We start from the raw sequence: 25,672 nt of genomic DNA, 5'->3' as shown, positions 1-25,672 counted from the left end.
GCAGTATGTCCTTGTGCAGTTCTGGGCCGTGAAGCTCGCAAACGATCTCATACCACACCTTTAACACTCTGTCGCAATTCTTTGCAATCCACAACACAGCACGTGTTTCCGCTGCCTTTCCAGATCTTCGTAAAAAAACACATTCGGCAGCCACCCGTGACATTTCTACGGCTGCGTCGCTGCGTTCACGCCGACGACTTGCGAGGCCCATAATGGAGCAGAGTACCGAGCGCGCCTGTGGCGCCATCTGGGCTCAAACAGAAGAACGCCTCACTGTAAACGGTCTAGGGCCGGAAAGCAAGACCTGTGGCTTAGCACATTACGTAATTTTACTGGGAGCCGATGGTATATTCGCGCGAACGAAGCGAAACTCAGCAACGTAACGCTCGGTTATATGTACTGGAAGCCTCGGATCAAGTAATAAACACAAAACGGAGCTACCACTGCTGCCGCACCACGATCCCGCGGTGCAGCTGTCGCACGGGCGGCACATCAACCCGCACGAAAATGGTGTCCCACCAAAGGGTAAAACTTCTGCTCACTTCAGATATCGTATGAAGTTTAATCTCGTTTTAACGAAGTTCCCGGGACCCAGGGATTATTTCGTTATAGCCGTAGCTTCGTTATAGCCCGTATTGGCCGGGTTTCCAAAGAAAATCGTCGTTCCATCGTTATATCCGTTATTTCGTTATAAACCGTTTCGTTATAACGAAGCTAGATTATTAAAAATGTCGCAACCCCATCGGGGTTGCTCAAGGCATCGCTGATTCAATAAACTAACCACGAACCAGACGGAAAACGGCTAAGCCGAGAGACTGTTTTAGGACGGGTGGGGGCGGGGCAACGAGTTCAGCCACCGCGCGCTGCGTGGGACGCTGTCCACGTCTGCCGGGGCGGCCGATCGAGCACCGCTCATCCCCAGCACAAACGGGGTCAGGCAGCCCGCCGCATCAGCCGAGCCACGACGCGTGGGTGCGGGAAATGTGAGAGCAGCGCGCGCGGCTAGAGTTTCCCGCCATACAGCTCAGCAGCTGTACGACTGCTGCTGCCGATTCCCCCTCCGCTTTCGTCCCAGTGGCGATAGCGGCGGCGCTGATGCGTCGTCGTCCTTGACCTCAGGGGTCGCGAGGAGAGAGAGTTCGCACTCAGACAACTCCACTCATTCCTCTCACTGCGCTGCTCACTTTCGTGCATCGTCCTGGCGATTCGGTCGAGGTGTACCAGCGCAGTATTCCCGCGATTTTCACTGCACAGAACTGCAAATTTGGCCGCCTTCGGGAACTAGGTGGTTGCGAAAACAGTCATGGAGACTGCCCCGGCGTGGCCTCATTGAGCGCGTACGCGACTTCTCATGCTTTTTTTTGTGTTCGCATTGGTATGAAAAAAAAAAAGAACATGGGGGATTGGGGGCGGGGGTAGGTGGAAGGCATGTAGAGAAGTTTTACTACTTTTCTTTGGATCAGTCGCACTGGACCACAGTGGAAGGAATAAGCTTGGTTGAATGAAAAAGACAAGGACGAAAAGAAAAGAAATGCCAACATTGGCGATGCCTCACAACTGGTTTATTTATGAAAAAAGCTTTTAAAAATCTGCCTACCAAGCAAATGTGTCAAATAGGCCGCAGTGGCCCAGTGGTTAGGCGCTCGGCTACTGGGGCGAAGTTCCCGGGTTCGAACCCGACCGCGGCGGACGCGTTTCGATGGAGGCGAAACGCAAAAGGCGCCCGTGTGCTGTGCGATGTCAGTGCACGTTAAAGATCCCCAGGTGGTCGAAATTATTCCGGCGCCCGTGTGCTGTGCGATGTCAGTGCACGTTAAAGATCCCCAGGTGGTCGAAATTATTCCGGAGCCCTCCACTACGGCACCTCCTTCTTTCACTCCCTCCTTTATCCCTTCCCTTACGGCGCGGTTCAGGTGATCACCGATATATGAGACAGATACTGCGCCATTTCCTTTCCCCACAAACCATTATTATTATTATTATTATTATTATTATTATTATTATTATTATTATTATTATTATTATTATTATTGTTATTGTTGTTATTGTTGTTGTTGTTGTTGTTGTTGTTGTTGTTGTTGTTGTTGTTGTTGTTGTTGTTGTTAATAATTCTGTTCAGCACAGAATATCTTATCACGGGTGAAAGCCAAAGCTATATACCGCCATCATCGGCAGCAACAATGTGAAATTCCTAATCGAAACTAGGCAGCTAACTAGTCACGTGACCGTTCTTCATTATGAAAGGTCGGAATAGCACATTTTCCAGAGCACGTCATGTCCCTGCCCCCATTACGCTGTCTTCGAGCTAAACGATCCGTATGAGCGCCGCTATTTGCATGGCATTTTGTTTACGGCCACGTCATTGGTCCTTAGTTTGCAAATATCAGTTTATTTTGCTTGATAGCGGCATTTTTGCGAACTCAAAGATCCGCTGCAACAAAAATATCTGCCGAAACCCGGGATCGAACCAGGGACCTTTAGATCTTCAGTCTAACGCTCTCCCAACTGAGCTATTTCCGCCGGCACGAACGCAACTCCGCTAGAAGTCCTCTTATAAATAGCCGCTAGAATTCCTCTTATAAATAGCGGAAGTTTTGAAGCGAAAAGCTTCACTACGATCGTCAATACCGGGCTTTGCGTGAGCCACATTGCAGGTTTGCAACAGCTGCGCATGCGCGAAACCGAGTGACGTCACGCGGAGCGCAGGTGGCCGCTGCTGTCGCCGCCGCGCGCTGCCTCCGTCGTCTGACTTTTCGCCATGGAAGGAGGAGAAGACCCAGAAGTGGTAGCGTGGGAGTTGGCTCAAAAGCAGCGAAGATATAAAAAGTGCAAGGCTAGACAAGCGGCTGAAACGCCAGAATCACGAGAGGCACGCTTTGCTAAACGCTTTGCGCTTCGAGATATCCAGGCTTAACACTTCAGCTAAGCCTCATCCCAACTTTTTTTTTTTCGGTACCCATGGCGCCGTGCGCTCCCTTGGCCGGCGTCGAATGGGAAGTTTTGGACGCGGAGTGCATAACTGCGATACTTGAGAGAGATGCGTTGGCTTATCGCAAGCGCAGCCGCTGAGTTTTCGCATCGTAATCGAACCCGCGACTTCGCGCTCAGCTGCTGCTGACACCGTTAGCGCACTGGCCACATTAGGCGAGAGCGAATTCGTCCAAGTGAATGAAAAGTGCTCGAATCGCACATTCATCTTCCGCATCTAATTTGCACGCTGATTTTTCCGGCTGTTCGAAGCCATGCACCATTATAAGAAACGACTTGGCTGGTCCATCCGGTGTACGGAATTATTTGCGATCAAAGTTTCAGCGATCAAGAAGAAGCAATAATAAGCATAGATACGTGCATGTATAGGGCACCATGCACTGTTAACTCGACTCGCATAGCGCCGGATCCAAGCATTCGAGGAGTCACTAGTTCGCACGTACCCTCCCTCCCCCTCCCAGTTTTTTTTTTTTTTCGGGGGGACCCCAAGTAATTTCTCGTATTGGGAGAGTGGGGGGGGGGGGGGGGGGGGGGGTTGCTATAGGCGAGGCATATGCTCAACAAGAGTTGTTTTCTGTAAGCAAGCGATAAGTCGGGGGTGGAAAGGGGTATCGTCACCCTCCCCACGGACTCTGAAAATGACGTCTAATCCACTTATAATTACATGTCCCAACAGCAATCGCGCCCAGTGCAGCAGCCACGATACAACTGAACGCGAGCAACGCCAGCGCAAGCGCGCCTCACTGACAACAGGAAAAGAAGGCGACAACAACGCCACCCAGATGCACGGAGAACCTGCCCCCGAAAAGTTCCCGCCCCAAAACCATGATTTTCCTAGTTAATTTCTGGTTAAACCGAGTGAAGTCGGCGTAGCGAGCGCGTGGGGTCAAGGGCCTCCAAAGGAACACGCCGCGCTCCCGAAGGTCTCGTGCCGCTGCTCAACGCGTGCGCGTACACGCGAGGCAATTAGCGCTGCACAGAGCGTGGAATGAAAAAAAAAGAAATTAAAGCCCTTCGCCGCTCACCCCTCCCCCACACCTGCTTCAACAGCTCCCGCCTGCATACTCCCAGACGCCGTGAAGAAGAAAGCGCAGTGGCGAGACGTGCGCACCATGCACGTCATGCAGGGGCGGTGCGCGCCTTCGTCATTACGCAGTCAGCGAACCGAAACCTTGAACGCCGAGACGGGCTACTTTCTCTCCACGAGTCTGCACAGAGTATGCTCACCAGTGGGCACGAGAACAGATGACGCGAGTGTCGGCAGATAAAAAAAGAAAAAAAGAAGCGTATGCGGCAGAATGCGGGACGCCTTACAGCCTAAGCTGCAGGTACGCACATCGTTCAGGCGGGAAGATAAATGGCTCCGCGCGACTTGGGCGAACACGATGGCAAGGCAAAAAAAATATTAAAGGCGAGCACATGAGGGACTGGGAGCGCTCCTGTTACGCTCCTATTGGGCAAAAAAAAATGTGGGTGTCCACCCACACAAAATGAAAGAGAGGGTGAGAGACGAAATTAAGGGAAGGGAAAGTGATTTACACAGTATACGCCTAATTTAGGCGTTTCCTGCATGTATATCCTTGGACCCTGCGGCAGGTGGGAGTGGGGGGGATTTATGACTGCCCCTTTGTAGGGGGTGCTCTTATTCGGGCCTCTCAGCACCGAAAACGAAAGGGGGGGGGGGGGGGGGGGGAATGGCTTTCCCGTAGAAAATCCATCGCTGGTTACACATATAGTCTGATCAGGGTCTTATGAAAAGCATGGACACGGTCATTTGAAAGTAACTTCCCATACAAATTTAAAAAAAAAACAAGTCGATACACTTCCGATTCGAATGTCATGCTCTTCAGCACCGTATATATTATAATAATAATAATAATTGTTTTTGGGAGGAAAGTAAATGGCGCAGTATCTGTCTCATATCGTTGGACACCTGAACCGCGCCTTAAGGGAATGGATAAAGGAGGGTCGAGTGAAAGAAGAAACGAAAAGGTGCCGTAGTGGAGGGCTCCGGGATAATTTCGACCACCTGGGGATCTTTAACGTGCACTGACATCTCACAGCACACGGGCGCCTCTGCGTTTTGCCTCCATAAAAGCGCAGCCGGGTTCGAACCCGGGAACTCCGGATCAGTAGCCGAGCGCCCTAACCACTGAGCCACCGCGGCGGATCCCGCACATATGCATCTCGCAGGTTGCTCACAAGGTACCAAGGGTGTTAGGCGGGCGCCGTAATTATTGAAAATTATAGAAAAGGAAAACAAAGCGTCTCACCGGCGAAAGAGTCGCCCTCAGCAAGTGGCACACGTAGCAAGACCGCCGTCGAGGAAGTTCGCGATCCCATTAGAAGGCGGCGCCACCGGGAAGGAAATTCTCACGCATCAGACACGATTCCTCCTCACCCTCAAAACATCCTCGCTCTCACGAATATCACCACGTCAGGCCTTGCACGCAAACACAGGGCCGGACTGATGCGAACGGAAAAAAGAAGGGGGGGGGGGGGGGGATAAGAAAAGGGAACTAGTGAGAGCGCCCGCCGTGCGTGAACGCAAAAAGACACCGGGCGACGGCGTTCCTACCGTATTCACTCAAATACAAGCTGACGATTTTAAAACAAGAATTGTAGCCTAATTTGTCGCCGACAGTATAGGTGTCAGCATAAAATACACTGCAAAAAAAAAGGCGTAGCACATTCCATAGGACGCCTTGTAGCTGGTGGCACACTCTAAACAGAATGTAGTAAAAAGGGACTAAGTTGTGCTCGAGCGCTCACTATACTTTTACTCCCATATAGGTTTATTCGTGTTTAGAGATTAGCCGCACTGACATACTGGTCACACCATTTGGCACGTGAACGTGCCGCCTTCTCTCGCATTTGTTCTTAGAGCTAGCTAGCGCACTCAGTCTTCCCTGACTGCTTTCGGATCTTTAGGGGCCACTGCCATCTTCTTGCGCCGCCACTTTTGGAGTTTTACGTGCCGCTGCAATCAGCCGCTTTTCTTCGTGCTCGCGGTTCACACCAAGGCCGGCTTAGATCCGCGCAAATGCGGTACTTCACACGGCGGGAAGGAGCATCTTTCTTCGCAAAGCGAGCAGCCCCGGCGGTGGGGCATCCGTCGCAATGAGCTCATTAGTGGAGGCGGCGGAAAGCGCGCAGCTCGGCTTCGGGGTATACACGGGACGACGACGCCGGGGCCCGGCGGCGCACTCGGGCGTGCAAGGAAGCGATGCAGAGGAGGGACTGCCTGATTACTCCGGCGCGCCAGCGCGCATTAGCAAATAGACCCGATATTTATCAGCCGCAGCGTCGCCACCGGCACTGCGCACGAACCGTATATATACCGCGCACCGCAGGGCGAGTTCCCAGACGCGCTCGTAGTTGGTTCATTGCCGTGCGTTGCGCTGATGAGAGAAACGCGAGCAACGTTTTCATCCATGCGCGCCAAGTGTGTCATGATCGCGCTTATACTGCCGGGCTTTGAGATGGAAATGGAAAGTGTCATGGGATAGATCTCAAGCTACGTTTGGCCCCTGCGTAGATACCATGTGCACGTACGCGTTTTTTTTTTTTGCCACACCCTCTTTCCGAACCATTGCCTGCGTGCCACTTTTCTTACAACTGCCTGCCCTCATAACCGTCGCCTGGTTACCTATCCACTGCGTGCTCTCATTCCGGCCGCGGCATTCGACGTACCTGCGTGTGGGGCCGCGCTTTGAATTCCAGTCCACAAGGCCGGTATCAAAATAAAAATTGGTTTTGAGGAAATTAAAGGTGCAGGAACACCCCAACTGCACCTTGATTAGGGTCCCTAGAAATAATTCCAGGTATTTCTAGGGACCCTTCCGTGATGGAGGGGAGGATAGGGAGTGAAAGAGGTTCCGTAGTGGAGGCAGATACTGCGCCATTTCCTTTCCCCAAAAAACCAATTATTAGTGGAGGGCTCCGGAGTATTTTTGACCATCTGGGGCGGAACCCGACCGCGGCGGCTGCGTTTCGATGGAGGCGAAACGCTAAGGCGCCCGTGTGCTGTGCGATGTCAGTGCAAGCTAAATATCCCCAGGTGGTCGAAATTATTCCGGAGCCCTCCACTACGGCACCGCTTTCTCCCTTTCTTATTTCACTCCCTCCGTTATCGCTTCCCTTACATATCATGTAACATGGGGCTGCTCCGGTCCCAAGCCCCCCGAACTAGACAAACATCACTCCGAGGAACAGTGGGAGTCTGCCCTGCTCAGCTCTGACTTGGCGACGCAGCGAAAGCTGATATCCCAAGCAAGAGCAACTGCGGTGGACATTGGCGTCCTGAAATAAGGACTCCACCCAAAATCTGTATTTTCGCCTCTCTATCCTAGACCCGCCGCGGTGGCTCAGTGGTTAGGGCGCTCGACTACTGATCCGGAGTTCCCGGGTTCGAACCCGACCGCGGCGGCTGCGTTTTTATGGAGGAAAAACGCTAAGGCGCCCGTGTGCTGTGCGATGTCAGTGCACGTTAAAGATCCCCAGGTGGTCGAAATTATTCCGGAGCCCTCCACTACGGCACCTCTTTCTTCCTTTCTTCTTTCACTCCCTCCTTTATCCCTTCCCTTACGGCGCGGTTCTGGTGTCCAACGATATATGAGACAGATACTGCGCCATTTCCTTTCCCCAAAAACCAATCATTTATTATTATTACTCTCTATCCTACCTTTTTGGAATAAATGTTTTCTACTACTACTACCTTACAGCGCGGTTCAGGTGACCGCCGGTATGTGAGACAGATACTGCGCCATTTACTTTCCCCAAAAACCAATTTTAATTTTTTTTTCTTTAACGTGCGCTGACATTGCTCAGCACGCGGGCGCCTTTTGCGTTCCCCTCCATCGAAACGCGGCCGCCGCGGCCGGATCCGGACACGGGTACGCCGGCAAAGCCGGTATGCCTGAATGCAGCGGACGACTTCATTGGGTGCACTCTCTGCAGTGACAAAAAAAAAATTAGCTACGGTTCAACTACTGCTGAACCTAGATAGAGAGCGAAAGCTGTGGTGCATCCGGCAAGTAGGCGCGGCTTGGCCTGTAACGTTGAGTGCGTTCCGCACACTGGATAGGCAACGCGCCTACCCTGGCAGGTGGCGGTTAAATTAATGGTTGATCGCGAGAGGTTGGTCACCCAATGAACGCTGCGGCTTAGTGGCTTAGCTCGGCTATGCCAGGATATACGCAGCGAAAGGTAAGGCATAGCACGGTTAGCCTGGGTTAATCTTGATTGCAAGTCCAGGTTAGTCTGGTTCTCTAGCTATGTATAGTTGTCGCATTAAAGACGACACAACTGTGGTTGCGGCGCACGCGAGCTCTCCTTTTCAATCCCCCGACATGTTATCAGGCATGCGACGCAGCTGGCGAAGCGAGAGGAGGCGAGCGCAACGACGAGGAACGCGTTGTGACGTCATACCAAACGGCGGCGAGCCGCGTGGTGTGACGTCATGCCAGATGGCGCGGCGAGCGCGCAAAGCACAGTAACCGTCTCACGTACCTCGGCGGACACCCGAACCGCGCCGTAAAGGAAGGGATAAAGGAGGGAGGGAAAGAAGAGAAAACTGAAAATTGAAAGTTGCATTTTGAGGAAAGGCGCGGCGTTGAGCAGCAGCGGAACACCTGTGGCTCAATGCTACTGGCGCATGCACAGTTGTGACTAGGAAGCGAGAGAGAGAAATGCGCCATGTGTCGTCACTGCTCCTCGCGCATGCGCAGCACGACTCTCCAGGAATCACGCGAAACTGCTCAACCTGCGGCCAGTAAAGCTTTCGCTTTAAAAATTCAAGGTGGACCAAATTTTTACGAACCCTCCACTACGCGTCGATACCCACAGCGCTTTTGGACGTTAAAAGCCACATGCCGAATCATGCCATACCTTTATCATTGGCTTGTCACGCCTAAGCTGACAGCCGGCACACAATCTCGTTCATCGGTATACGCTATCAATAATAATAATAATAATAATAATAATAATAATAATAATAATAATAATAAATAGTTACAAGGAAAGGCGTGTGGATGGAGGGGGTGGAAAAAGGGAGAGAGAGCGAAAGTCTGTGTAGTGGAAGGGTTCCTGATCAATTTCGACCACCTGGGATTGTTTAACATGCGCCGACAACGCAGTCCACGGCCGTCTTTCGCATTTCACATCCATCGAAACGCGACCGCCGCGGTCCGGATTCGATCCCGCAACCCCGGACTCAGCAGCCGAGCGCTACAACCACCAAACCTGTAAAGGAAGGGAACTCCTTACAAAGTTCGAAGCCGGAATGTGCACGACAGCACAGCGGCAAATACACAAACGAGGAGATTTCGTTCGCGTACACAGACGACCATAACGCAGTTTAAAACACACTCTCTTCAGGAGAGAATTGGCACAGTCTTGCAATTTACCACGATCCGACACGCTTTCCCACTGCCCCTCCTCCATCGCCCTCACTTACGTGAAGCGAAACCGCACCCAGGCCGACCCGCTGCAGGCAGTTTTTCCTCGTGGCAAGCGTGCATGTAAATTTTTGTTACCCGCGCGGCGTCCGAAGGGGAGCGGCGATCAGTGCCGGGCTACTGCCGCAACCCAGATACCGCTGATGCCAGCGGCCCCAGAATACGCGATGGGAAGAACGGCGGCAGCGCCCGTGCGCTCCCATGCCGTATAATGTATACGCGCAACCCCGCTTGCATGCCATGCAGCCCGTAGTCCCGACACGGCTTCTGCGCGCTCCCGCGATTACTGCCATTTGCAGTATGTAACGCAGAGCTCAGAAAAAAAACGGACCATGCACGCGGTCGCTTGTCAGACGCAAAGGCGCCCGGCCGCGTTACTACGTTGCAGAGCACAAGCCTGTTTATTTGGTTTTTATTATTTTTTTCGTGCGCGCCATCGCTATTGTATACCGTCCTATAAAAAAGATCCTGCATTGGTATACAGTTGAACCTCGTAACGAAGTTGAAGGGGCCCGGCGGCTACTTCGTTATAGCTGCAGCTTCGTTATAGCCCGAAGTTGACCATGCTTCCATGGGGAATAGTCTTTCCTTCGTTATATCCATTATTTCGTTATAACGAGGTTCGATAGCAGCACCATTTTTTTTTCCTGTGTAATGCTAACTAGACCACGTAGAGGGTTTAAGTAGCCTCAGTCGACCTTCAGACACCAGAAAAAGGGTTCTGGCTTCGTGCGGATTCGACTAGACCAGGTAAATAATACAGCCGGAGCACCGTCATGACGTCACGCATGACTTTTACAATCCACGAGCCTCTAAATCACGCCAACTGCAAGAATAAAAAGAAAGCGAGCCTTATACGGTACATCGCCAAAGCGCAGTTAAAGATAAGTTTCGGAACTGTCTTGGCATCTTTCGTTTAGAGCTTCTTTTAGGGAGCATTTCTCACGTTTCTGTAAAAATTTACGTCATGAGGATGGCAAGTCAGCGAAACCGACGCTATATATAAGCACAGTGAACATGACAAAAGCGGAGCGATTCCGCTGAAATGCGCAGACTTCGGATCGGAAGACCAGCTGCAACGAATAATCGTGAAGCTTTCCAACGAAGTTTCGCTTTGAGCGTCAAGAAGCGCTTTGGAGTTAAGGCGGTACGTGCGTTACCGGCCTCACTTACGCAGATCACCGTTTGCTGTGCGCGGTCTAAGCAAAGAAAGCAGAACATTACGAGCGCGCGCACATACACACACACAGCGAATGAGATTTCGGACGATTTTTCAGAAATCATTGAAATGCAGCGGCATGCGTAGCGCCTGCACACTGAACACTTCAATGCGGCCATGCAACACCTGCGGAGGTACGCACCTATAAAGCTATTCTTGGCGTAACAGCTCGAAGAAACAATGGACAAGCAAGAGAGAATTGACACACGGCAGCGCCGCAGTCACTCGTCTCATGTTTGTCTAGTCCCCCTTCGCTCTGTTTACGTAAGTTTGGTTTGGTTTATGAGGGTTTAACGTCCCAAAGCGACTCAGGCTATGAGGGACGCCGTAGTGAAGGGCTCTGGAAATTTCTACCCCCTGGAGTTCCTTAACGTGCACTGACATCGCACAGTACACGGGCCTCTAGAATTTCGCCTCCATCGAAATTCGACCGCCGCGGCCGGGATCGAACCCGCTTCTTTCGGGCCAGCAGCCGAGCGCCATAACCACTCAGCCACCGCGGCGGCCAGTTTGTTTACGTAAGTGTATTGTTCAGCCAGCCACCTCAGCAGCATGTGCTGGCCAAATCTTCGGTGGTGGACCAACCGTCACGGTGACCCAGTGGCTTCGGAATTCGACTGCTGGATCGAATCACGGCCGCAGCGGCCGCGTTTAAATGGCGGCGAACTGCACTGAAGCCCGTGTTGTGTGACGTCAGTGCACGTTAGCGAACCCTGGTGGTCGAAATTTATCCGGAACCCTGAACAACGGCGTACCTCATAGCCCACTTGCAGCTCGGGGACGAGTCCACGTGTATATGTCGAACCTCGTTATAACGAAACCGCTTATAACGAAATGCTGGATATAACGAAGGAATGACACTTCCCCTTGGAAGCTCGGTCAACACAGGCAATAACGAAGCTACAGCTATAACGAAGTAACCGCCGGACTTCTTCAATTTCGTTATAACGAGGTTCAACTACATCACGCCATGTTCTGACCACTACGAGTTGCGACTATGATTCCATCGATTGATTCCACCCGCGTAAACGCCACACGCGAGTTTACGGAACGAAGTACATGCCTGCACTCGCGGCCGCACATCTCCTCCTCAAACATGACTCACCGAAGTTTCTGGAAGGGCCTACCCACGTCACAGGTTGTCCGGGATGTGCCGGAGGGAAGGCGCCTTTTCCGCGCGATAAGGTCCATCACGCGGTAGCCGCGTTTTATAAAGCAGCCCGAGCCAAAAGACACACCGATAGCAGAGGGCGCGCGCAGTTCCTTTATATGTAGGTCAATATGCAAATTAACGCGGCTCGTAAAAACCGGGAGCCCACGCTGCGTCGCCGCGAGCCTTCTTAACTCGCCACTAAAACGACCCCGAGGTCAAGCGCGGGACACGGCTGCTCGTTGCGAGGTTTAGATCGATTCACAAGACGAAAAGGAGGTCAGTCATCCGCATGGCGTGAGGAGTCGGCCAAAGAGTAAGCATGTATACAGGCCCCTTTCCGATGACATCGAGAGGTGTACGCGGGCGCTCCGCGAAGCGCACAATTCGGTGCAGGGGCACAATATTACGCTGAGCATTTTTAACAAGCGTTTAGTATTGTTGCTCAAACTGTTCACAGATCAATGATGCGGGTAAACACGCGCGCTCGGATTCACGGGATAGAGTACCGCTTTGTCTATCAAAAACTAGCCAGATACACAACCCAACAACGAAGCGGGTTTTCCCAGTCAAAGCACCCACTTCCAGCCAATGACGTCGGCCGATTTTCATGAGCCTGCTAGGGGGCCACTGCAGGGAGTGGCCGTTAAAAGGGGGCATGCCCCCTTTCCATGGTTAGGGACAGTCCCCTCCCTGCATTGCCTGGCTTACAGGTTCATGACGATCAGCCGACGACATTGGCTGGAAGGGGGGTCCTTTGACGGGGAGAAGCCGCTTTGTTCTTGAGTTGTATATAGACCTGTCACACGAGTGCGTTCAATCTTATATTAACACCCCATCCAACCCTAAACTTCTTTTCCTCTTCTCATTTCCCATATTTTGTATGCGTTCCCCAGAGTAACAGTAGCAACAACTGCAGCAATTCACTCAAAACGTGCAGAACTCTCAGAAGCAGAAAGCTGGCCTCCTATCATTCGCTCCATAGCAACGCATAACTTCGTCCAGTGGGAGGGAACGGAGGAAACGCAGCGCGTTGAAGGGCTTCACGGAAGCTAGTGACGGAAATTGTGGGAAAAGCTATGCATCCACATCTGCTTTTCTCACTATGTATAATGTGGCACCGCAGCAACGCAGTCTACAAATGTCATAACGGCAACGGTCACTAACAAGTTAAAGCGCGCACTATACTATATCTATCAATCGCCGGGCTACCGCATGTGGTCACGTTAAACTCAAGACAAAACTATGTACTGTAGCGGCATCTATGCGCTTACTGTATGCATGTCGATCAGCAAAATATCGAGTTCCCTAGTTCAAGCTCGAACAATACAACTGGTCGCGGCGAAAAGACATGGGAAGTAAGTAGAACTGCACAAACACCTGATGTCGACGACGAAGCAGCCCTTGCCTTCCGGGGAAAAAAACAAACAAAAAACGTCGTGCTTCACAGGGTGGAAGAGACCGGTGCTTTCCCAGCCGAGGAAGATACGCAGCCAGCTTCGTCCAGCACGGCAACGTCGAGAGCGAGCTATACGTATATATTGGGAGTGTGCAGGCCTGCAGGCACTCCGGTCGCAACGACTGCAGCCGACGACTCGTCGCCTTCCTTCCTCTCTTACGCAGTATATACCGCACCGAGCGCGCGCTCTGGTGTGACGTCGACAGGAATGAGACAAACGTCGTTCGGATGCGAGGCGCGGGCAAAAGAAAATGATGCACCAAAGAAAAGCACGAAACGAGGAGGAGGAGGAGGACAGACAACGAGGAAAGGCGGCAGAGAGAGAGAGAGAGACGAAGGAGGCGGCCGGAGACTTCTCAGAAATGTGTGTTGCGACTCACGTTCGGCCTGCGCCTGCCAGTCAGTGGCTCAAAGCCGCGGTCACTTGAAGCGATCGTCGGTCGAGACGAAGGCGGGGGGGGGGGGGGGGGGGGGGGGACCACCACCACAACCACTACCTTCCCAGAGTCGCGACAGCTCATATATATATGGCACGAGACAGGCCCGAGCCGCCATTTATTGCAAAGGGACGCGTGCGCGAGGCCTCTGCGAAGGAGCGCGAAAACGGAGCAACGGGCGACGATGCGACGCCAGGGACGGAGGGAGGGGGAGGGGGGGGGGGGGGGCTAAACGAAGGAATAAAGCCAAGAAAAAGGATAAATGAACGAACCAGCAACGAACTGCACAGTCAGACGGTCGGAATTCTTCGCAGAGCGAGTGCGAGGCACGGGCAAGGGAAGGGGTGACGGGTTGAAGAAGCCGGCAGCGGCGACGCAGAAAAGCACTGCAGAAGAAACACTGATACAGTGAAAAGCAGAAAAAAAAAAGGAGGAGCGGGAAGGGGAGAAGGGGGGACCGGGAGTGAGCTATGCGCGCGAACGGGGGGTAACGGGAATCAGCGGGCGCCGATGACGGGTGAGGAGGGGGGGGCTTCTTCAAATGGCGCCGAATTACGAGTGATGAACGGGGATTGCCGCGCAAGGCCGTTTCGGGAGGATCTCGCGCGCGCTGCCGCCGACCGAGGCGGCTCCTAGGGTATTACTTTGTTGCGGCCCGGTAACACGTCGAGCGCCCGAGACGAGCGCCCCTCTATACCACGAAGCGTGTGACGTAACCGCGACGGCGGCGAGCTGGAGAAGATGGGGCAAGGGAGGTGGAGACACGATCCGCATGCGTCTCGCATCGACAGCCTCGCAATACAGCGGCCATGAAGCGACTGCAGCGACAACGAGCTCGGACAAAGAGGAAGAAGTCGAACGTAATCTTCCGCACAATGCCGACACCGGTCGTCGTGGTCGAATCCTTTCGCCGCCACAGGCAGTGATGAAACGCGCTTCAAACTGAGTCACCTTCATGCTTTTTTTTTCCACGCCCGATCCCGACGTGAAACATGCAGGCAAATTGCACAACAAGCGCAACATGCAGTGATGAAATGAACCGTTCAGACAGCTGTCACTCAACGCGGGGATGAATGCCTGTGTGAGCCAATGAGACCCTTTAACCACGCTTCGAAGCTTCTTGTCACGAGACACAAATACCCGCCCACGGAGGCTCAGGGGCTAGAGCGCTCGGCTACTGAGCCGGAGTACCCGAGTTCGAACCCGACCGCGCGGCGGCCGAGTTTCGATGGAGGCGAAACGCAGAGGCGCCCGTGTGCTGTGCGATGTCAGTGCACGTTAAGGATCCCCAGGTGGTCGAAATTGATGATGACGATGATGATGGCCTCTGGCTATTCCGGAGCCTTCTACTAGGGCACCTCTTTCTTCTTTCACTTCCTCCTTTAACCCTTCCTCACGGCGCGGTTCGGGTGTCCGCCGAGATACATCAGACAGTTGCTGCACCATTTCCTTTCCTCAAAACCAATTTTCAATTTTCGACGTAAAGAAATTCGTACAAGCCTTTCCTTAAAGCTATCCGAAGGCCAATGAGGCGCAATTATCGCCTTCGGCCGGACATAGACGGTGTGTGTACGCACTGATTCGATATGATACGGAAATCGATATTTAGTGTACAGAACTAAGTATAACGTTAGCCTTTTTTTTTTCTGTACCGCTCCCAGGTTATCTGTCACGTATAAATCAGTGACGGCAAGCTTACTGCCGGCGGGCTCGGATTCCTCCGAGTTGCCCAGCTCAAGGCCCTGAATCGGCCTTCTGGATTCAAGTTCAATACGGCCAGTTCTAGGCGTCCACAACCTATTTCAGAATCTCAAGATACTTCTCCGAAACTCAAGGCCAGCATGAAATTCATTTTTTTTTAGCACAGACTTCATCTTTAAATTATTCCGGAGCCCTCCACTACGGCACCTCTCTCTTCCTTTCTTCTTTCACTCCCTCCTTTACCCTTCCCTTACGGCGTGGTTCAGGTATCCAACGATATATGAGACAGATACTGCGCCATTTCCTTTCCCCCCAAAAACCAATTATTATTTCATGCCCTTCTCCTTCCCGGGGTCGCTTCTTCCCCTAACATTATGGGCGTTTACATAAACTCGACAACATCGTCGAGACTGAAGCCGTTGCTTACCCGATTCGACCCGCTCCTGTCCGGTTCATGTACACAAAGCTCCTGTCCTTTACGCAAAATTAAAATTGCATGTCGGTGGTTTCAAACACGCCGGCTAACAGTTACTTTTCAATAAATTATTTTCTCACTCTCTACCTATAACCGGCTAGATCGGCAGCCAGAAAGGTGTGCCTATTATTAATCGTTTGTTTATGGTGTTTAAAGTCACAAAGTGACTCTGGCTATGAGGGACCTATTATGAATGGAGAAAGCACTGACGCTCTATGCAGCAATTTCGTTTCAACAACACCGCTACAGCCGGATACAACTCAAGAACGAAGCGGCATGTACCCATCAAAAGCCCAGTCCAGTCAATGGCGTCGAGATAATCTCGGCTAATCCGTGGTTAATCCACTTGTGCCTGCTAACCTCCTGTAGTGTCACGCTATAACAGGTGTAGAGAGCCTATCCACCACGTCATGACGACCGGTCAAAGACACCAGCTGCAGCGCCTCCTGTGAAGGGACACCTGCCGGTTAGTTCTTGAACACTCGCCAAAAACGTAAGCAAAATCAGAGCTGACGGAACACCGCGAACTGTCTTTTCCTTTCCACTGCATCCCGCTTCAGTCTCATAACACACGGAAGGCGATGCGAAAGGAGGACCACAGCGCTAAAGCTGCGCCAGCCGACGGGGAAAGGCCCCGTTGTTGCGGCGACAAACGCACCACCGCACGGGGCCCACAAATCACACAGCCCCAACCACCCCCACCTCCGCCTTCCGCGAGCCCCCCCACGAAGGACGCCCACCACTGACCGGGCACCTCAGCGGGCAGTGAAGACTGCGTTGTCACCTTTTGTGTTCGCTCTCCTAAGCCCTTCTCATTGTACTCGTGCCGCCGATCGCTGAACTGTGCGTACTCGCTCTCAGCATACACACACAGAGAAATACGCACACGCGGGGACTCCCTGTTTACTCACTCACGTCGCTGCTATGCGGGGAGTGAAGGTGGATAAAGAACGTGGGGAGAGGCACGACGCGTGGGGAGGACGTGCAGCAACAAAACCCTTCCCCCACCTGCTACCACAACAACAACAACAATAGTCTGCGCGCGGGAGGGGGAAAGTCGTTGCACGCTTGTTTACAAACAACTCGCGTGCCGCAGTCCACGGATGTAGGGGGGAGGGCGAGCAGGCACGCGAACGCCGGATTCTACTGCGCCTGTTGCTGCTGCTGTTCCTTTGGCAGGTGCGGAACTGCTCAGCCACGCGCGCGCGCGAGGGTTTCCCTCTCTTCCGCGAATGTTTCCTGGCCTTCTTCGCTGTCTTTCTCCCTGTTTGCTCTAGCGGGCAACGATGTGCAAGACAACGGCGCACAGATTTTTCACCGAAAGCGAGTCGCTGCGTGCAAGGTTGGGGGAAGAATTGCCTACAGACATTAGCGCGTATCAATCAATCAATCAATCAATCAATCAATCAATCAATCAATCAATCAATCAATCAATTTTAGTAAAAAAATGCCATGGGTTGTGAGGCACGCGGTAATAAAAGGCTCCGGGTCAATTTCGGCCACCTGGAGGTTCTATCACGTGCACCGAAATCTCACTACACGGAGGTTAATGTGAAGACTGACCAGAGACCACCTCAGATGGGTGAGGGACTCGTTTTGACGCCTCTGCAGTTTCGGTCGAAAGATGATTGCCAACGCGCGGCCAGCGGTCTGCATGTGCAGTAGGTCGCTGAACATATATATTTACGGATGAAAAGTTAAAGAACAAAGAAAACTTATTTCGGTCCATCTACACTCACCGAGAGTCCACTTACACTGGGAAATGCTTCGGCTTCCTTTGGATTCCACTCGCCTAGAGACCGACAATCGACCCGAACGATAACGCCTGGAAACGAGTTCGAAGGACTGCGCAGAGAGTAATTGGAGAGGAAATACTCACAGCCTGTGGTATATGGTGCTTAACGCCCCAAAGCGATATATGGGCTGTACGAGGGACGTCGTATGTGGAGGGCTCCGGATAGATTTCGACCATCTGTGGTTCTTGAGCGTGTACTAGCGTCACACGGTACATAGGCGCATTGCATTCTACCTCCACCGAAACGCGGCCGCAGCGGCCGGGATTGAACCAGCGTACTCGCGCTCAGCAGCACAAAGGACAAAAGTAGTGGAACATGTGAGCGCTGACATCCAATTGATATTTTTGTTGCGCGAAAGGACTCGTCGAGAAAAATATATATTTTGGCCACCCCTCATAATTAATGCAAAAGAGAGCTTAGTAAAAAAAAATTACAGAATACAACTGGTTCCTGAACTCCACTGTAGTGCAAAAGAAGACATTTGATCAGCGGTGGACTGAAGATGACGGCGACGAAACCGTATCGGCCTCGGTTGGATGACCAGCTCGGCCTACGGACGGCTTGCACTGACGTCATAGCGGTCGCCATATTGGCGGACCGGGACCCCGATGAAAGCATGCGCACTCATCTGATATGCTCATTGCCATCTGTTCTTGCGTGCACCACGGAAGCTATCCGCGGTCTTCCACCATCATTGCGCCCGTGACATCATACGGGCAAGCATACCTCGCAACCATGCATAAGACGCGACTCCCTACCACGCAAGAATACTTTTCTCGACCGCCCGCTCGCACCCAAATCCACCCATCTGAACCCAATTCAACCCATTTGCACCAAAAATCCTCCCATCTGAACCCAATTCAACCCACTCGCACCAAAATCCACCCATCTGAACCCAATTCAACCCGCTCGCACCCAAATCCACCCATCTGAACCCAATTCAACCCATTTGCACCCAAATCCACCCATCTGAACCCAATTCAACTCACTCGCACCCAAATCCACTCACCTGAACCCAAATCGACCCACTCGCGCTCAAACACATCTATCCAAGCTCATTCATGCACTGTGATGCGCAATGAGTGGAAGTAACCTATGTAAATGCAGAACGCGACATGTATAGCTCATGCAAACGCTTCAAGAGAGAAGAAGCATCCCCGGCGTATGGCAGGCGCTCAATGGAAGCGCCCTTCCGAGCCCCCGCAGCGATGACAGCTGCCGAACCGCGCGCGAGCGGGAGCCGCAAAATGTCATCGCGCTGCAGTAATCATCGGCGCCGAAAGCAGCCCCATGTGCGCGCATTCCTGGGCGTGGAAAAACACCCGCCGCGGCCTCGGCGACGTCTGCCGCGGCGGCGTCCGTGCAAGCCGGGTTTGCGCGTAAAAGACGTTCGCGCCTAGCGACGCGGCGCGCGACAACACACTCGTCGTCCGTCGTAACCCTCCGCGCCGATTCCCGATAAAGCAACGTGTGTGCCGTGTTTTGAAAACAGCTGCAGCAGCGAGAGATGGGGGAACCAGTTAACCGTCCGAGTTGTTTAGCGATCACCCGCGTATAACGTTCCTGCTTAACCTGCTGCCGACGCAGGGATATCGTAAGTTGATAGGGTGTCCGAGTTCTGCGCTGTTTGCTATATTACTCGAATTATGGCAAGGGGACGCGCAAAACGGCGCGCAGCAGCCAGCAGGGCGGATTCCCGTCACATGCAAATGAAAACTGTGGGATAGTCGGCCGCATTTCGATGGAGCCGAAATGCGAATGATGCCCGTGATGTGCAGTGCACGTCAAAAAACCCCACGGTGGTTGAAAGTAATCCCAAGCCCTCTACTACGGCGTCTCACACTGCACGTATACCCAGTTTCGGAAATTTGAAGCCCACACCGCGTAGCTTTCATTTCCTTATAGCCAAGATTACTTCGTTATAGCCGTAGCTTCGTTATAGCTCGTGTCGACCAAGCTTCTAAAGGGAATCTTCATTACTTGGTTATATCCGTTATTTCGCTATAACGAGGTTCGGCATGTGTACCCGTACGCAAGCACTGGCAAAGACATTTTGTACTACAAGAAACGAAAAGCCGCGCGCACATGGGCCATATGTATCCGCAACATCACATATGACCGGGCGCGGCGATCGGAGGGGAATAAGAACTATCGTAAATGGACACGCAGCAGCATTCATATAAGCTATCGATCGCGCATGTGTATGTATACAAGCGGTTGCTCTTGGGACGTTTTTTTCTAATTTGAAGTCAACGTTTTCGCTCGAACGTCATCTTTCTGTAACGCTCATTCTTCGCGCTGCATATGAGCGGAAAAAAATTATACACGAAGTCATTCCGATGATATATATATATAAAGGGGACACGGCAGAGATGGGCCGTGAATCCAACGGTATTCGGGCCAAAACGGCGAGTATAACGAGCTATTAATTAGACGCATTCAAAATTGCCGCCTCGAAAGCATGCAGTTAGTCTGTATGCCGCTTCCGTCCTACATTAATTATACGACTCTCCCGCTTTTCGACTCGACCCGAGCCCCGTCATATCATGGTAATCAACGCCAGTCAAATTACATGCACCGCATAGTGCAAAGGCCTACATCGACCTTCTAATTATTCCCAATTATATTACGGGTGAAATAGAAAGAAAACCTTTTCGGCAATTAACGGTCAGTCGCGGCGGACTTCATAATAATAATAGATGTTTTTTTGGGGGAAAGGAAATGGCGCAGTATCTGTATCACATATCGACGGACACCTGAACCGCGCCGTAAGGGAAGGGATAAAGGAGGGAGTGAAAGGTTATCTTTTTTTTAATGCTAATTAGCTAGACAACGAACTGAAAATTCCCTAGCAGCACACGACATCGGCCCAGTATTGAAAACGTGTTGGCAAATGCTGGTTATTTGTAGGGCCAGTCTTTGGCGACACATTTCCTGTATTTGGGCCGATGCTCCGTGCTGCTTGGGTTACTGATTAACAGTTTAGCTAGTACGGCCCGCTGGTTAGTGCCAGCGGCGGGTTCACAGCCACGGACAAGACGTCGTCATATCCGCCGGTGACGCGTTGCAATGCCTACGGCGCCCGATTGCAGCTGCCCGCGCTATTGTGCAGCAACATACGCTTTCTTCTACTTTGCCGCTCTCAAAAGTGACGGCCGCGTAGTTGGCGATGCGTAACCTTTTTCCTGCACCAATCGCTGTAGCAAACTGGCTATAATATAGTGGGCAATTCGAATCGGGCGCCCTACACTACAGAAACGAGTAAAAAGAAAGTAAGCTGTCCAAAAAGCAGTGCAGTAGAGGACAGCTTATACTCCCATTTCGGCGTATAGCATGTACAGGCACTGCAACACGTCAAGAGCGGGCGTTGAGGTTGCACCGAACTTCAGCGCGCCTCATGCACTCAGTTCCGAGTTTGTGCTGAAAAAAAAAGCAACTGATTTACTCGGGCTGCGGAGCATTAGAGAACGACTTTATCGTTGGTTTAAGTAATGGTACACTCTAAACACGAATACGCCTATAAGGGAGTAAAAGAGAGTGCGCATAGAGGACAGCTTACTCCATCTGTACTCATTTCTGTTTAAAGTCAGTGGCTACACCATCCGCGATACTTTTGCGGTGCGGGGAGTCTATTCTAATTAGCCTCATCTATATTCTGCCAGTGACTACAAACTCGCCACTGGCACTAAGGAAGTAAGCAATTATCAAATTTAGTTGCTAACTTCTTGAAGTAAACGGCGGCGATGTCGATCGCCCTATGCTGAGGAATATTCGAAAATGTTCTCCGAAACACGCGATATGAGACGGGTTCAGGTGTCCAACGATATATGAGACAGATACTGCGCCATTTCCTTTCCACCAAAAACCAATTATAATTATATAATAGACGGGTGGCAGCTGCGACGGCGTTGATGCCCCGCCCAACATCAGCGCCGCCTTTCCCTCCCGACCATCGCACGCATTTTCTGCCTCCTTTGTTCTTTCCCTCTCGCCCAAAAGGAGAAAACGGGCAGGTTGCGTCACAGCACCGTGGTCACAGGTGGCTGCTGATAAGAAGACCCGTCTACCCCCCCCCCCCCCCCTTCCATCTGGCCACCCGTGGCAACACCCACTACCCCCCCCCCCCCCCCCCCCCCCGCCGTCTCCCCCTCTCGGCAAAGAGCAGCTCCGAAGCCGGTCTGGCGACCACAGCAATCCTGGATGGGAAACGTCCAAATGAGACTGCCGAGGAGAGACGTCCGTGAAAACGCGCGCTGGCTTTTAATGTTCCCCGCGATACGTGACGAAGCCGCCAAATCTCCGGTTCTGAGCCATTAGGTAAGGTCATGACATCCCTCTCTCCTTCCTTCCAAGCCAAGAATGACTCCATAATCGCTTCGCCATGCTCACGCGCGTGTCATGGAATGGAAAACGAAATTTATCGCTTTCTCCGTGACAGATGGAAGGGGAGCTTCTCAGACACGCGGTGGGGAAACCCTGGAATTTTTGGAACGCTGGAACTGAACTTTGTTTCGCGGAGCAGAGAGAGGTATCTCGTCCAGCCCGAAACACAAACCGTGACGTCTTCGCAGGGCCGCCGACTAAAACAAACCAAACGATGGAAGGTCTGGTAAGCGCAACCACAACGTTAATAAGCGAAACGCTCCCGTTTACGAATGAATTTTCTATAAATCTGCGCTCGGGGACGACTGTCCGCAACAATCCAGCAGGAGCCATACGAGTGCGACGCAACGAAGTGCCCATGAAACCCTCCACGTTAGGGAGCCGACAACTTTTTCTAGAGTTCTTCGACCTGACCAGTAACGAAACTCCGGATGAAAGCCGGCGCATGATCTGCAGAAGGTTTCTGCATGTTGGCAGACGGAAGCGCCCCCTATGCTTTGGGAAGCAAGCTATCAGAGGCGCCCTGCAACCTTTTTTTTTTCTCTCGAACATAATCGCCAATTACCAGCAGCGCTACCAGTTCATCTGAATGCCACCAGATTGCGCGACAATCTGCTAACATCCAATTATTGGGTTAGAGTGCCAGATTTTGATGCATGGGCAACCACAACCGGAGTCCGCTCAGCTATGCGGGAACACCTCACACTGTACATGGGCTTGCTGAGTCGCCACAACCGAACAATGGGAGCCACTGCCAGCTCCTCCCTAAAATCTCAAACAAAGATATTACCTACACCTACCTCGCTAAATGGTGCAGGCCGCCCCAAAAATCCCAAGCCTACAACCTGAGTAGTCACTCCGCGCACGGACATTAGAAAGTCACACACAACAGGCAAGCGATTTTCGAATGGCGCGTGAAATGACCCAAGTTTGTTGAACCATTGTGGCGACGGTAATCGCGTTTAAGAAATTCTGAAAACTGATACGGACATTACTTACGGGGGGCTACACGTCTCTCAATAAGCAGCCTAACAGTAGCACCTAAAATGTTGTGTATTCAATATACTAGTTAACCAGCATGCTATATAGTTCGCACATGCACCACACTGCTGACAATGCTATGCCGAAAAAACGCTCTTCTAACCTAAAAAGCCTGTCTTTTTTTAATTGCAGAGAGTCTTAGGTAAAACACCCTGTACATACTGTGAGGGATGGGACCCAGAACCATACCCGCCGCCAAATAACGATCTACAAATTAAAACAATTTTTGTGAGATAACGAAGTCTCTGAGAAAGAAAGAAATAACAACAAAAAGTAGACGGACGATTAGAAAAAATGAATTAAAACTTAAAAATAACCAAGAACGAATTAAAATTTTCGAACATTCTGCGCGGTGCTATTGTCGGGCCCTCTCCTCGATACTGGTTCTGAGAGCGAAACGGAGTGTATCTAAACTACGTGGTAACCTTCGCTAATTGTTCATACAATTATTTACTCCTCAAGTTAGTCGTCTGGATTGTGGTCATACTACTCGGGCCCTCGCGACAGGAGGCCGTCAGGATATACACTCGAAAACACGAATACGCCCATATAGGAGTAAAAAAAGAGTGAGCTGTCTTAGTTCACTCCCTGTTATAAAAGGGAGTCTCTTATGCTGCAGGCTCTTTTACTCAAGTTCACGTAATAAAGTTATTTTGCTCACTACCCTGACTGACCGCCCTATTCATACGGTCCGTGCATGAACCGTTTTTACACCTTTCACACCTAGACATTGTACTCTCTGTGATAGAGACCATTTCTTCCATTACTTGTTGGCATGGTGGCCGGCGATAACAGTCGGGAAAAACTTTGAGGAACTTATGAAAAAAGGATATAACTTCGATGAAGCATAGTTGACCTCGCTTACAACATTTAAATACTCTTTAAAGAGACAGTCAGTACAAAAGCTTTGCTAACATTGGTGCTACGGCGAATACATGTGCAGTATCGATAATGGTGTCATCGATCCGTAAAATACTTCGAAATAAGTAAACCACCGGTAGGATAGCATTGGATGTATCCCATGAAGAAATATAGGCACGCTTGACGTATCAGTGTTTTGTCTGCAGACTCAACATGAATTGTTACATCGTGGCATGCTGGGCAGCGACTCAGCGGAAACTAATACGAACAGCCAAGCGCAATCGCAAGCATTTCCTTTCTTAACCCAACGTCCTGTCTGCTGTTCACGCACTCCGTTTTGCATAAGAACTACCTGCGCGATTTGGTATAACGAGCCTGAATTATGTTTTATCAGTTCGGGTTGCAGGTCAAACAGTATATTCAAAGAGTATAGCTATAGCGTATAGTGTAGAGAGATGGGGGGTGCTGCTCGAACGGCAATTACACAGCCGTAGCAAGCGGACCGACAAGACAATTCGTTATCTCGATTACGTGATAACGCACTCTTCGGCGCCCAGGCGAAGGATGCTTATTTTTTTGCCGACGACACAGATCTCGACTTTCTCGCTCGTCGCGACCTGATCTATACGGTCAGTCGCTTTTACTGCACGCTCTTCGACCGGTTCCTCATGAGGACTCAAAAGAGGCTCGCCCTTATCCGGACCGTACAGTATGTTACAGCCAGTCGACTAGCCAAGCCCACGTTCTTGTCTAGAGACACTGGAGATCGCTTGGACGTAATCAGTACGAGCATCACGACGGCAGGGGCGCCGGGGGCCGTTTAGCGCGAAACGCCGCTACCTATCTCCTGCCATCTTGATACGGGAGGAGGTCTTCGCATTTCCCCGCCGCGCCCTTTGCAAAGCCAACGAGAGCCCGCTCTTCTAGCGGAGGCAGTGTTGTGCAACGCACTTATTTCTTACCCCCTCGACAGCCTCCGGCAGAGGGCGCTGGACAGCGCAACGGCGTCGGCCACCCACAAGCCCCTGACCTTCATCCATCCCCGCCAATCGGCCAGCCCTCCTCCGCGCTCTACTTCAAGACGCACGCCACATGAAAACGGGATTAGCGACCAAGCCTGGCAGCCACGCCGCTTTCTTTTGCCGCACAGCTCCACAAGAAGCGGTTCGGTGCGCAATTCTTCACAACCGACATAAGAGCGCCCAAGCTTAGCGATTTCTTTTTTTTTTTATTTCCCGTTACTCTTGAACGTACCAGCACCGCTCACAGCCGGACCGTTAGCAGTGGAGTCTGCGACTGGAAGCGTTTGGTGGTGCTCTAGTTACGACTAAAGGCTACAGATAACGCAAACAAAGCGCCGTGAACTGACAGGAAAGCGCATACTCTAACGCAGCTGGAAGACAGCACGTGGTTTGACCATAGGCTCCGCCGCGCAGAGACAACGACGCGACAGCGCGGCTGGAACCACCTGCGTGTCTCTTGACAACAACAGTCGTGCGAGCGCGCTCTGTTTACGAAGTTGCAAGTCCAGCGACCACGCAACACCCCCCCCCCCCCCCCCTCCCGCTGCATGCATCCTCCCCGCTCCAGACGATCGAGCTGGGGGGTCCGACAAACCAAACACTTCCGACACGAAGCCAGCCGAAAGCCGGCTTAAGGCAAGGAGCAAGGAAGTGAAACACGAAAAAAAAAAACGAGCTAAAA

At 51.8% G+C, this 25,672-nt stretch overlaps 1 protein-coding gene and 1 non-coding gene across 5 annotated transcripts in view; both read right to left on the bottom strand.

The window, feature by feature from the left end:
• The window catches only part of LOC144098577 (solute carrier organic anion transporter family member 74D-like), a 167,410-nt gene that overhangs the window by 139,772 nt on the left and 1,966 nt on the right, over window positions 1-25,672 (bottom strand). The gene's annotated exons all lie outside the window — the stretch shown is intronic.
• Window positions 2,448-2,520, bottom strand: TRNAF-GAA (transfer RNA phenylalanine (anticodon GAA)). The gene has a single exon. It is a non-coding gene; the product is annotated as a tRNA-Phe (tRNA).

This window comes from Amblyomma americanum, chromosome 7 (genome assembly GCF_052857255.1).
Source record: "Amblyomma americanum isolate KBUSLIRL-KWMA chromosome 7, ASM5285725v1, whole genome shotgun sequence".
Classification (NCBI taxonomy): Eukaryota; Metazoa; Arthropoda; class Arachnida; order Ixodida; family Ixodidae; genus Amblyomma; species Amblyomma americanum.
The sequence above is the reverse complement of the archived record's forward strand: the minus strand, read 5'-3'. Positions and strand labels throughout refer to the sequence as shown.